The sequence below is a fragment of the Pteropus vampyrus genome, unplaced genomic scaffold, assembly GCF_000151845.1.
Source record: "Pteropus vampyrus isolate Shadow unplaced genomic scaffold, Pvam_2.0 Scaffold3, whole genome shotgun sequence".
Taxonomy (NCBI): domain Eukaryota; kingdom Metazoa; phylum Chordata; class Mammalia; order Chiroptera; family Pteropodidae; genus Pteropus; species Pteropus vampyrus.
This window is the reverse complement of record NW_011888784.1, coordinates 16,463,371-16,473,483: the sequence shown is the minus strand read 5'-3', so window position 1 is coordinate 16,473,483 and position 10,113 is coordinate 16,463,371. Positions and strand designations below refer to the sequence as shown.

General features: G+C 32.6%; 1 protein-coding gene across 1 annotated transcript in view; it reads right to left on the bottom strand.

Moving 5' to 3' along the window:
- Nucleotides 1-10,113, bottom strand: part of CCDC178 (coiled-coil domain containing 178) — a 359,971-nt gene that overhangs the window by 187,440 nt on the left and 162,418 nt on the right. The gene's annotated exons all lie outside the window — the stretch shown is intronic.

Genomic DNA, 10,113 nt, shown 5'->3' with positions numbered 1-10,113 from the left:
ACTTGCTATTACTTATCCTGTTGATGATAGCCACTCTAACAGGTGTGAGGTGGTATCTCATTTGTGATTTTAGTATGCATTTCCCTAATAGCTAGTGAAGTTAAGCATCTTTTCATATATCTGTTGTCCATTTGTATGTCTTCTTGGGAGACGTGTCTGTTCAGGTCCTCTGTTCATCTTTTAACTGGATTGTTTGATTTTTATTGTTGAGTTGTATGAGTTCTTTATATATTTTGGATATTAGACCCTTATTGGAGGAGCTGTTTGCAAATATATTCTCGCATTCAGATAGTTGCCTTTTTGCCTTGTTGATGGTTTCTTTTGCTGTGCAGAAGCTTTTTAATTTGATATAGTTCCATTCATTTATTTTTGCTTTTACTTCCCTTGCTTTTGAGATCAAATTCATAAAATCCTCTCTAAATCCAAAGTCCATGAGTTTAGTAACTACATTTTCTTCTATGCAATTTATTGTTTCAAATCTTATATTCAGGTTCTTGATTAATTTTGAGTTAATTTTGGTGTACAGTGATAGCAATCTATTTTCATTCTTTTGCATGTGACTTACCAGTTTTCCAGGTACCATTTATTGAAGAGGCTTTCCTTTCTCTATTGTATGTTTTTTTGGCTATTTTGTTGAAAATTATTTGCCTATATGTATGGGGGTTTATCTCTGAACTTTCGGTTCTATTCCATTGGTCTGTGTGTCTGTTTTTCTGCCAATACCATGACATTTAATTACTGTCGCTTTGCAGTATAATTTGAAGTCAGGCAGAGTGATACCTCTAGCCTTGTTCTTTTTTCTCAGGATGGCTTTGGCAATTTGGGGTCTTTTGTGCTTCCATACAAATCTGATGATTTTTTGTTCTATTTCTTTAAAAAAGTGCCAATGAGATTTTTGAATGGAAATTGCGTTAAATCTATATAATATTTCAGGTAATAAGGTCATTTTGACTATGTTGATTCTTCTAATCCATGAACATGGAATATCTTTCCATTTCTTTGTGTATTCTTCAATTTTTTTTAATAATATCTTATAGTTTTCAGTGTATAGATCCTTTATATGTTCCATTTGGTTTATTCATAGGTATTTCATTCTTTTTGTTGCAATTGCAAAAGGAATTTTTTTTTCATTTCTTTTTCTGAAAATTTATTGTTAGAGTATAGGAATACAATGTATTTTTGAACACTGATTTTGTATCCTAAAAATGTACTGTATTTGTTTATTATTTCTAATAGTTTTTTTAGTGGAGACATTAGGTTTTCTATATTGAGAATCATGTCATTTGCAAAAAATGACAATTTGACTTCTTCATTCCCTCTTTGAATGCCTTTTATTTCTTTCTTTTGCCTGATTGCTCTATCTAGAACTTCCAATATTGTATTAATAATAGTGATGATAGTGGACAACCTTGTCTTATTCCCAAACTTACAGGGAAGGTTTTTAGTTTTTCACCATTAAGTATAATGTTAGCTGAGAGTTTGTCATATATTGTATAGCTAGATCTTAAACATCTATAGATCTTAAAAGTTCTCATATCGCAAGGAAAACATTTTGTAACTATGTGAAGCAATGAACTAAACTTATTATGGTAATCATTTCACAATATATACGTATTTCAAGTCATTATGTTGTACACCAAACTTATACAATGTTTTAAGTCAATTATATCAATAAAACAAAACAAAAAAACCCCGCAAGAAATTGGAAGAAAAGTTCTAAAATAAAACTTGTATTTATGGAAGCCCCAGGCTTACCTCCAACTTCAAAGGTGGTTTAGTTACTGAAAGTGCCTTATTTGAATGCGGTAAGTTTATGGACTGACAAGTTGACATTATTTCCCTTTTAGTAATTGGTGACAGCTAATTGTCATATGATAATTTTTAATAATCAGTATGCATAATAGAAGGAATTCACCTTTTCATAAGTACAAAAATCTTCTGAATAGATTCTGCATCATGAAATGAGAGAGGCTAGATGATTTACAATGGGTCGCAGTTATACATCTGTGGGTCACAAGTACTCTGTGGTATATTTAACGGAAAGCAAAAGTATAGAAACTGATTGTAACAATATGTAATTTGCCAGTTGTGTGAATTTCTGTTGTAGAGGATTTTGTCATCTCATTCCTTTGTTGAGAAAATTACTGGCAGGAAAAAAAAAAAAAGGTAAACTCTTCAGCACTGCCTAATGTATTTTATTGGACATTATTGTATTAGTTTATTAAAACCGTTGTAACAATTACCATAAATTTATAGGCTTAAAATGATACAAATTTATTCTCTTATAGTTCTGAAGGTCAGAAATCAGAAATAAGTCTTATTGGCTAAAACCAAGATGTCAGCATAGCTGGTACCTTTTGGGGCTCTGAGAAAAGAATTCTTTGCCTTGCCTTTCACCATTTAGAGGCTACCTGCATTCCGTGGTTTATGGCCCAGTATCACATTTCATTTCTTCCTCTGTTTCTGTTGTCACATCACCTCTCCCCCTCTATTGTCAATTCTTCCTGTGCCTCTCTCTTATAAGAGCACTATGATTACATTTAGGTCCCATCCAGAAAATCCAGGATACTTTCTCCATCATAAAGTCTTCAGTTTAATCATATCTGCAAAGTCCCTTTTGATGTAAAGACTGCATTCTGGTGATTAGGCTGTTGATATCTTTGGGGGCCATTATTTAACTTTTCATAATTAACATTAATTTTAAGACATATGTTATCATTTAAATAATATCTATCTAGGAGTGAAATTAAACAGGCTCTTAAAAACTTAAATTATCCTTTTGTATGGTTATTAAACTCTAACTTATCCAGAAAACTTCTAACGGATGATCCTTGGTTCAGAAAATAAATCTACTAGCAATAGTGATAGCATTTCTATCATCAGAGAATGAGAGTGGCTATATTACAACAAATGCCTTTGACTCTCTCTTTTGCAAGTTGGCAGATTTAGACTTCTTAAAAGGACAGTTACAGTAAAAAAAAAAAAAAAAAGATTCACGAGAGGAAATCCTGGACTATAGACTGCATGAAAGTTACCCATCTCCATTTTCCTGTACAAGTGAATTTCTGCTTCAATGACTCAAAATAACTGGGAGGGAAACATTTCCCTAAGATCTAATCCTAGCATATCATTTATGATTAAAATTCTTTACTCACCTTTATGTCCCATCCCCGTCACAGTGCCCGGCACATATAAGGTATTAAATTATATTTTCTTGAATTGAAATAAATTCTTGAACTTGTGTTCATAGATATTCCTTTCTAGTTCTCCTGACGTCTATGTTTTCTCAGCCACCTTGTTGATAGACAATATGTGCTATTCAATTAAAAAGTCTGTCTTGCAAACCATTACAAGTATTACTCATTTCATCTTATAATTTTGTGTATATATGTTATATTTATATGATTTGACTTTCAATATTGCCGTAGACAAGTAGACCTTTCATAATTTAAATTCTAGATTATATTTTCTTGATAGCCTCCTTTAACCATAACTTAGGCCAATAACAAGGTTATTTCTCTCAACTCCCTGGCCATCAAGAAAGCAAGACGTTTTGATTCTGGACTCAGGACTCATTCCCTAGTTGATGGTCAGCATCACTTGCTCATAGAAAAAAAATTTGATTTAGTACCTTTCTCTGATTCTGATTCCAGTTATAGAAACATATTGGATCAAGTGTTTCTCTTTTATAAGGAGCTTGAGTCTTCAGCCACTCTTCTGAATTTTAGGGATGACATTTCCCCGAGTTTTGTAAGTAACCATAATATTTTTTCCCACATACCACATGCTTTCTAAATTCCCATTCACTTAATTCTTCATCGCACCTTCCACAAATCCCCAAGTAATCTCGCCTTTTCTAAATTGCCACATGCCCAAAAGGAAAGAAAATAGTTACAATATCTCCCAAATATATAACTTTGGAAAAACTATTTTATTTTGTACATATGCAAAAATAATCCCCCCAAAAGCATTTCTAAAACTAAAAAGGTATACCAACTTCCAGTCCTGGTCAGACATAAGATCTAGAAGAGCATTCTTTCAACCATAAGCCACTGAGAGATTCAGAGAACAAGGAGTAGAAAGAATGGAATTCCATAAAAAAAACAGTGATGTCAAATGACCAACAACTATAGACCTTGGAAAAGCAAAGTTCTACTAAGGAAAGCCTTTAGAACATGAAAAGCCTACTTATTAAAAGTGTACAAAATATTTTACCCTTTTCCTGTTCAACTTCCACTTCATACGTAAGGTATCACATGGGCACTGGAACAAATGACAATTACATGAGTGGAGGGATCGAGAATACTGGTGATATATTCTATTAGGATTTAGCTCTACACAATAAATTAAAAGTCTAATCTCTGTCCTGTAATTTTAACAATGTTTATGCCTCTATTTACTAACTTCCTACTCATATGATGTAGATACAACATTGTGCTCTCATTGAGCTGTACTTGAATTGCTTTGAAATGTTCCTATGGGCAGGAGTTGGTAAGAATCATTTCTTGACCTTATAAAAAAAATAGAGGTTTATCCTAAGGTTTCTAATCAGTTACCTTCAGATTTCCTAGTAATTTACTATAAATACGAATCTGTCAAACCTGATTTGTAATATCAATCAATCTGAACTATGAATCTAGTTCAAATAACATTCTCAGCATAATTTTTAGTAAAATCTTTTTAACGTTAAACTTTCAGAAATCAAAAGTCGAATACATATTTTATTTGGTTTTTGCCAGTATTCAATCATTAAGCCAGAGTACATGTTATCCATACACAGAGTCTCAAATCCTTGAATACTGGTTCATTCCAATATGTGCTTTGTAGTATTTTTAAAGCAATAATGATAACAATAACAGAGAACTACTGCCCTAGCAATAAGATGGAACAGCATTTACTTTTCTTATTAAATTATGATCTATTTATTTGCACATCAGCTACAACTACAGCCAAGTACTTAATAAAGGGGGAGAAAGAGTCAACTGCTTTGGATGATAAGGTTTCATATACTATTAATCAAATCCGCTATTCAGTACTCTTTTTTCAAGAATTGTGACTTTTTTATTTGCTATTGCTATTCTTTAACAAAATAACTTGTGTTTGATATGAAAATAATAAAATTGACTAGTCAGAATTTTGGTAGCCAAGATTAATCACTCCAATTAAAAAGTACAAAAAAAAAAGTATTTCTTTAGTGTCACAATTTTATTTTACCAAGTGTTAGTTATCTTTTGTCCAGTTTAAAAGTATGTTACTGTGCAGCAGTGATTTTCCCAACCTTATTGCATAAAAACAATTGCATCTGTGGAGAGTCAAGTGACAGTCTCAGAAATCATAAGGAAATAACTGCATATCAGAACATGTTCTTATATAACTATAATTGAATACATGGCTGGCCTTTGCCACACACCATCAATACCCAGCCTGCATCAGTTTATAGAAAGATCTATGGTCTAAACTGAGTTTCCTACCTAGTGTAATTTGTCTAGATCAATCATTTGCAATGTTTTTTTTCTTGAGGCTCCACCTATACTCTTAAAATTTATTAAGGAACTCAAGGGCTTTTAATGTGGGTTATACATATTGATAGCTACATTTTTGAAATAAAAACTGAGATATTAGCAAATACTTATTAATTCATTAAAAATAGCAATGATAATATGTTTGCATGAAAAAATAGGCTATTTTCCATAACAAAAATTAGTGACAAAAATGGCATTATTTATATCTGGCTTAATAAAAAAGAGATGGAGTCTCATATCTGCTTCCACATTGAGTGTATTGACAAATGTTTTGGTTATAGTAATTAGAGAAAAATCTAGCCTCACATAGATTTGTAGTTGAAAATGTGAGGGGTATTTTCACAGCTTTTTCAGATAATCGTGGATATTTTTCTTTGATACTACACCAAAACTCAGAAAGTCACATTTCTTAAATATTATTTGCAATTTGGGCTTTGAAGCCATCATCAGTGAATTTTTCATATTCTGTTAAATTAAAATTTACTGGTAACATCACACATTGGTCAGTTCGAAAATATTAGTTCACTGAGTTATGCAGATCTTCTACATATTGATATGTTCACTATATAATATCAAAAAAAAATCACATTTGTTAATATCACCATCTATATTATAGTATTAGAAAATTCTGTTTGGGGAAGCTGTCAAGCTCACAACAGCATATACAAGCTTTCTAAAATTCTAATTTTCATTTGAAAGCTCAAATTTTTTCACTGGCAGCAAATATCATACCTTGTTTTCGTTGAAGTAGCAGGCTCATTTTGTTCATTTTTCAAGAAAATGTACGTCAAATTAGTGGAGTCTAAATAACCACAGTTTGCCTATCAATTGTACTTTTAAACAAAAATGCTGTTCCATAGAAAAGAGGCTAGTTCAATCCACAACTGCAAAAATCAGACAAGTGCTTTTCCTGGAGAGAGCCTATTTGGGTGCTCAGCAGAAGTATTTTATGTGTACTTCATATTTCATCACAGAGAATATTAAAAAGACATGTACCCAAGTGTTGAGATTTAATATTTACTACATCACCAAGTAAATTATTAATTAAAGTTGGCATGGAAGTGCGTTGCAGTGAGGAATACAAATGAGTGTGAGTACTGTCTGTGCCATTACCTTCATTCATACTAAGGCATGAGTAGTTTTGCCTACCATTGCTTTTGCACTATGAGTGTGAGTGACAACTCAGTCAAAAAGACAAATATCTTAGTTTTATTTGAAAATAGTTTTGATGAACTTGCCTCTTACCCCCTAGAGTCTTGTTGACCACAGTTTGAGTACTGCTGTTCTACACAGCAAACATGTAAAAGAAATACTCGCTAACAAGTTAAAAAAAATTCTTTTCGAAGTGGAACAATCAAGTGTTTTCTGTGTTTACATAAATTCTAATAAAACATAGTTATTAAAAATAAATATTAGGAAAAAACCACAAACACGAAGTTATAATAGTTAAGCATTTCATCATAAGCAAGAGCATTTGAAAGGTGCCTTTGTTCTTTCACCTTAACTTAATAATATGGCTTAAAGTTATAAAAGGTTACCACATAAAGCTCCAATATTTTTTAATAATGAATACTCAGTTTGTAAAAATTTTGAATGGACAGAATTTATTTAGGCCCAAAATATTTTGATGAATGCAGAAAATAAAATAAGCCTGGTTAAAAATTCTGCATGCAATTCAGTTATGCAAATGCTTAAGTAGTGTTTATCAGATTTCTCAGCCATCAAGCAGTTGTGGCTTTGACCACTATTGTTCAGTGTATTAGAGCTCATGGTTATCTTACATTTTAAGGCTAAACTGGTTGCTTATATCTGAATAGACAGTGACGATGGCCCAATAGGTCGAGGTTTTTATTTGAATCATTGCATCAAAACAGCCAGACTATTAGGCCTGCATATCTAAAACTGTGGGGTAAGTTAAGAAAATTTGCAAAGAGAATATACCCTTTTTAGCTATTCAAGTTTCTTTTTCTATCAGGCATTAAAACCTAAGTAAAATGTGCATTCAAATCACACCTGTTTCAGTTTCTCAAAAGTGCAATTTCAGCTAATTTAACAATTCATTCCTCTTAGGGATACATTTTACTGGGAGATTTAAGCTAGTGAGATCAGCCTGAGTAAATCATGCAGTTAACTGATTTTTGATAATAGAAAAATTTGGCTGGTTGGAAATGCTTAAAGAGTGTGGAAGTATAGAATGCGGGTGGGTCACTAGGAAGAATTCTGCTTCTATAACCAGGAGGCAAAGGCCCCAGTCTCATGTCACTAACTTCAACTGTCATTTTCTAACTACCTATCCTCGGTCTATTACCCAAAAACAAGAATTAGAAAGTTGACAGAAATAATAAATCCAGGGTTACACTGAAATATAATGCAGAAGGGTGGTTGAATAAAACCAAGTTTTATATTCCTTCTGTCAGATTCCAACCATTAGCTTAAAATTCTTATAAAAATGACATTTGTTTGAAAGGATGGATAGCAGTGTGCTGTTTCCTGTCTACGCACGTCATATTGTAAGCTTCAGAAAAGCTAAACAACACTCTGTCCCTGCAGAATGGGAATGCATAATGACATAATCATTTTGCTTTGTGGAGGGGGGAAAAAAAGCAAATGTATCACTTTCGATTCAATTATTCAGTACAGCCTGGTTTCCTTTGGTGGTCAGTTTAAGGGACACCACTCCTACACATTATCATGTAAAGATAACTTTCATCACCACCTTTAAATAACAAGCAAGACCTTCCTCATGTATACCAGTTGTCTCTGTGACCATGTATACCAGTTGATCTCTCTTCCCAAAAGCAAATATCAGCTTAAGTTCAAAGATGTCTTGTTCTGTAGGGCATATCAGGCATTTGTTTTTTGAAGTGGCCCCTCCACTTTGTGGAAGGTGAGGAAAGCCATGAAGTGTTTCTTCATGAAAATGTCCTTCTCCAGATACTCTCACAACCCAGGCATGTAGCATAGGATTTCATACCTGGCTCCCAGCAGCCCAAGGTCGCCTATGTTAAATCTCCATTTAAAAATATCGTAAAAAAAAGCAAACAAGAAAGTCTGCGAAATCTTTAAATATAAATGTTTTTCATTCTGATTTCCAGGGGATATACTTCTTTCAGAGTTCTTTTTAGTTTCTTAGTTTTAATAATCATAAAATGAAATAATTACCCTAGAAAGTACAATTTAAAATTTGCAATGACAGCTTTTGAAAGATTTAGGTCTTATATATACAACATAAATACAATGATATCAATTATAGGAAAAATTCTAGCACTCTATATAGATTGTGCAAAGTAGTTTTTAATATAAATTAATAAGTACTGTGAAAAATAACTACATGTTAAAGTTACAAATAGAATTTTAAGCTATATAAATATCAAATTGATGGAAATGGATACTAATATTGCACAAAATGATATCATTTTATGTCATATATAGGTACTGCACTTAATATAGCTCAAGTTTTTCTATCATGGAAATAGATTTGTATATTTGGCAAAAGAACCAATTAAAAGGATATTTTCAGCGTATTAATAATACATTGCATTACTCTGACCATTCTTACTATAACTTCATTCGCTATATAATGGCATACTATTTTATAGAAAAAAATACTGTTTCTCCTTCATATTATACTTTTTCTATGAACCACTTATCTATACTAGCCTGTTAGTTAACTGAAGGCAGATTCCTTTTTCATTAATCTCTGTATTATATCGTTTCACATACAGTAGAATCTCCTTTTCTCTCCTTCTTTCCCTCTTTCCCACTCCATCCTGAGGTAGAAGTCCCATCTATTTCCAAGAACAGACACAACAGAAAAAATATACTAGCTGAGGGGAAAAAAAAAATAAAGGAATAAGCAAGCATGGGGTATAAAATAGAACCTACATACTTTTTGCAAGCAAGTCACAAATATAAGTCTAAGCTTTCTAGCAGACACTGTTAAAAGGAAAAAGTGGTCAGTTCAATGCCCCAAAGATCAAACAGAATCTGCAGAATAAATTCTATTCACTATGCTCAATACTTACACCTGACAGAAATTCTCAATATCTACTAGTCTTAAAGTAGATATTGTGAATTTAATGGACAACACCCTCTTTATAGTGAACACAACCATGAGTTTCATTAGAGCCCTCAAGGTAGTAATTCTACAGAGAAGAGATAATAATATATGGTCAGGAAGAGCTCTCTACTGGTTTAATTCAAGAAGAAATTTCATATAGAAGAAAATGAATTACTGAATAGCAATCCTGACCAAAGACTATTTCTTTCAGTCAAGATTTTGTATCTACAGTAAGTCTGAGTTTGTGTTCCTGACAATATCTGCAATTGCCTGCACTGCTAAATATAGAGGAACCAAGTACCTCAGTACTTAGCTGTACTGGGCTTACAATTCACTTGCTCTTGAGGAAAATGACAAGAAAATCGACTTGGCTCCAAATAGAGGAGAACTGAGGGGATCCCAAGGCTGGCTCAAGATTACCTTAATGTCCTGTATCCCTAGTACCTTAGGATAATGGCTGTCAATGAATTGAATTGTTATACTCGTAATTTTGTGACATTTAAACTACCTCTGTTTACCCATTTGATGATC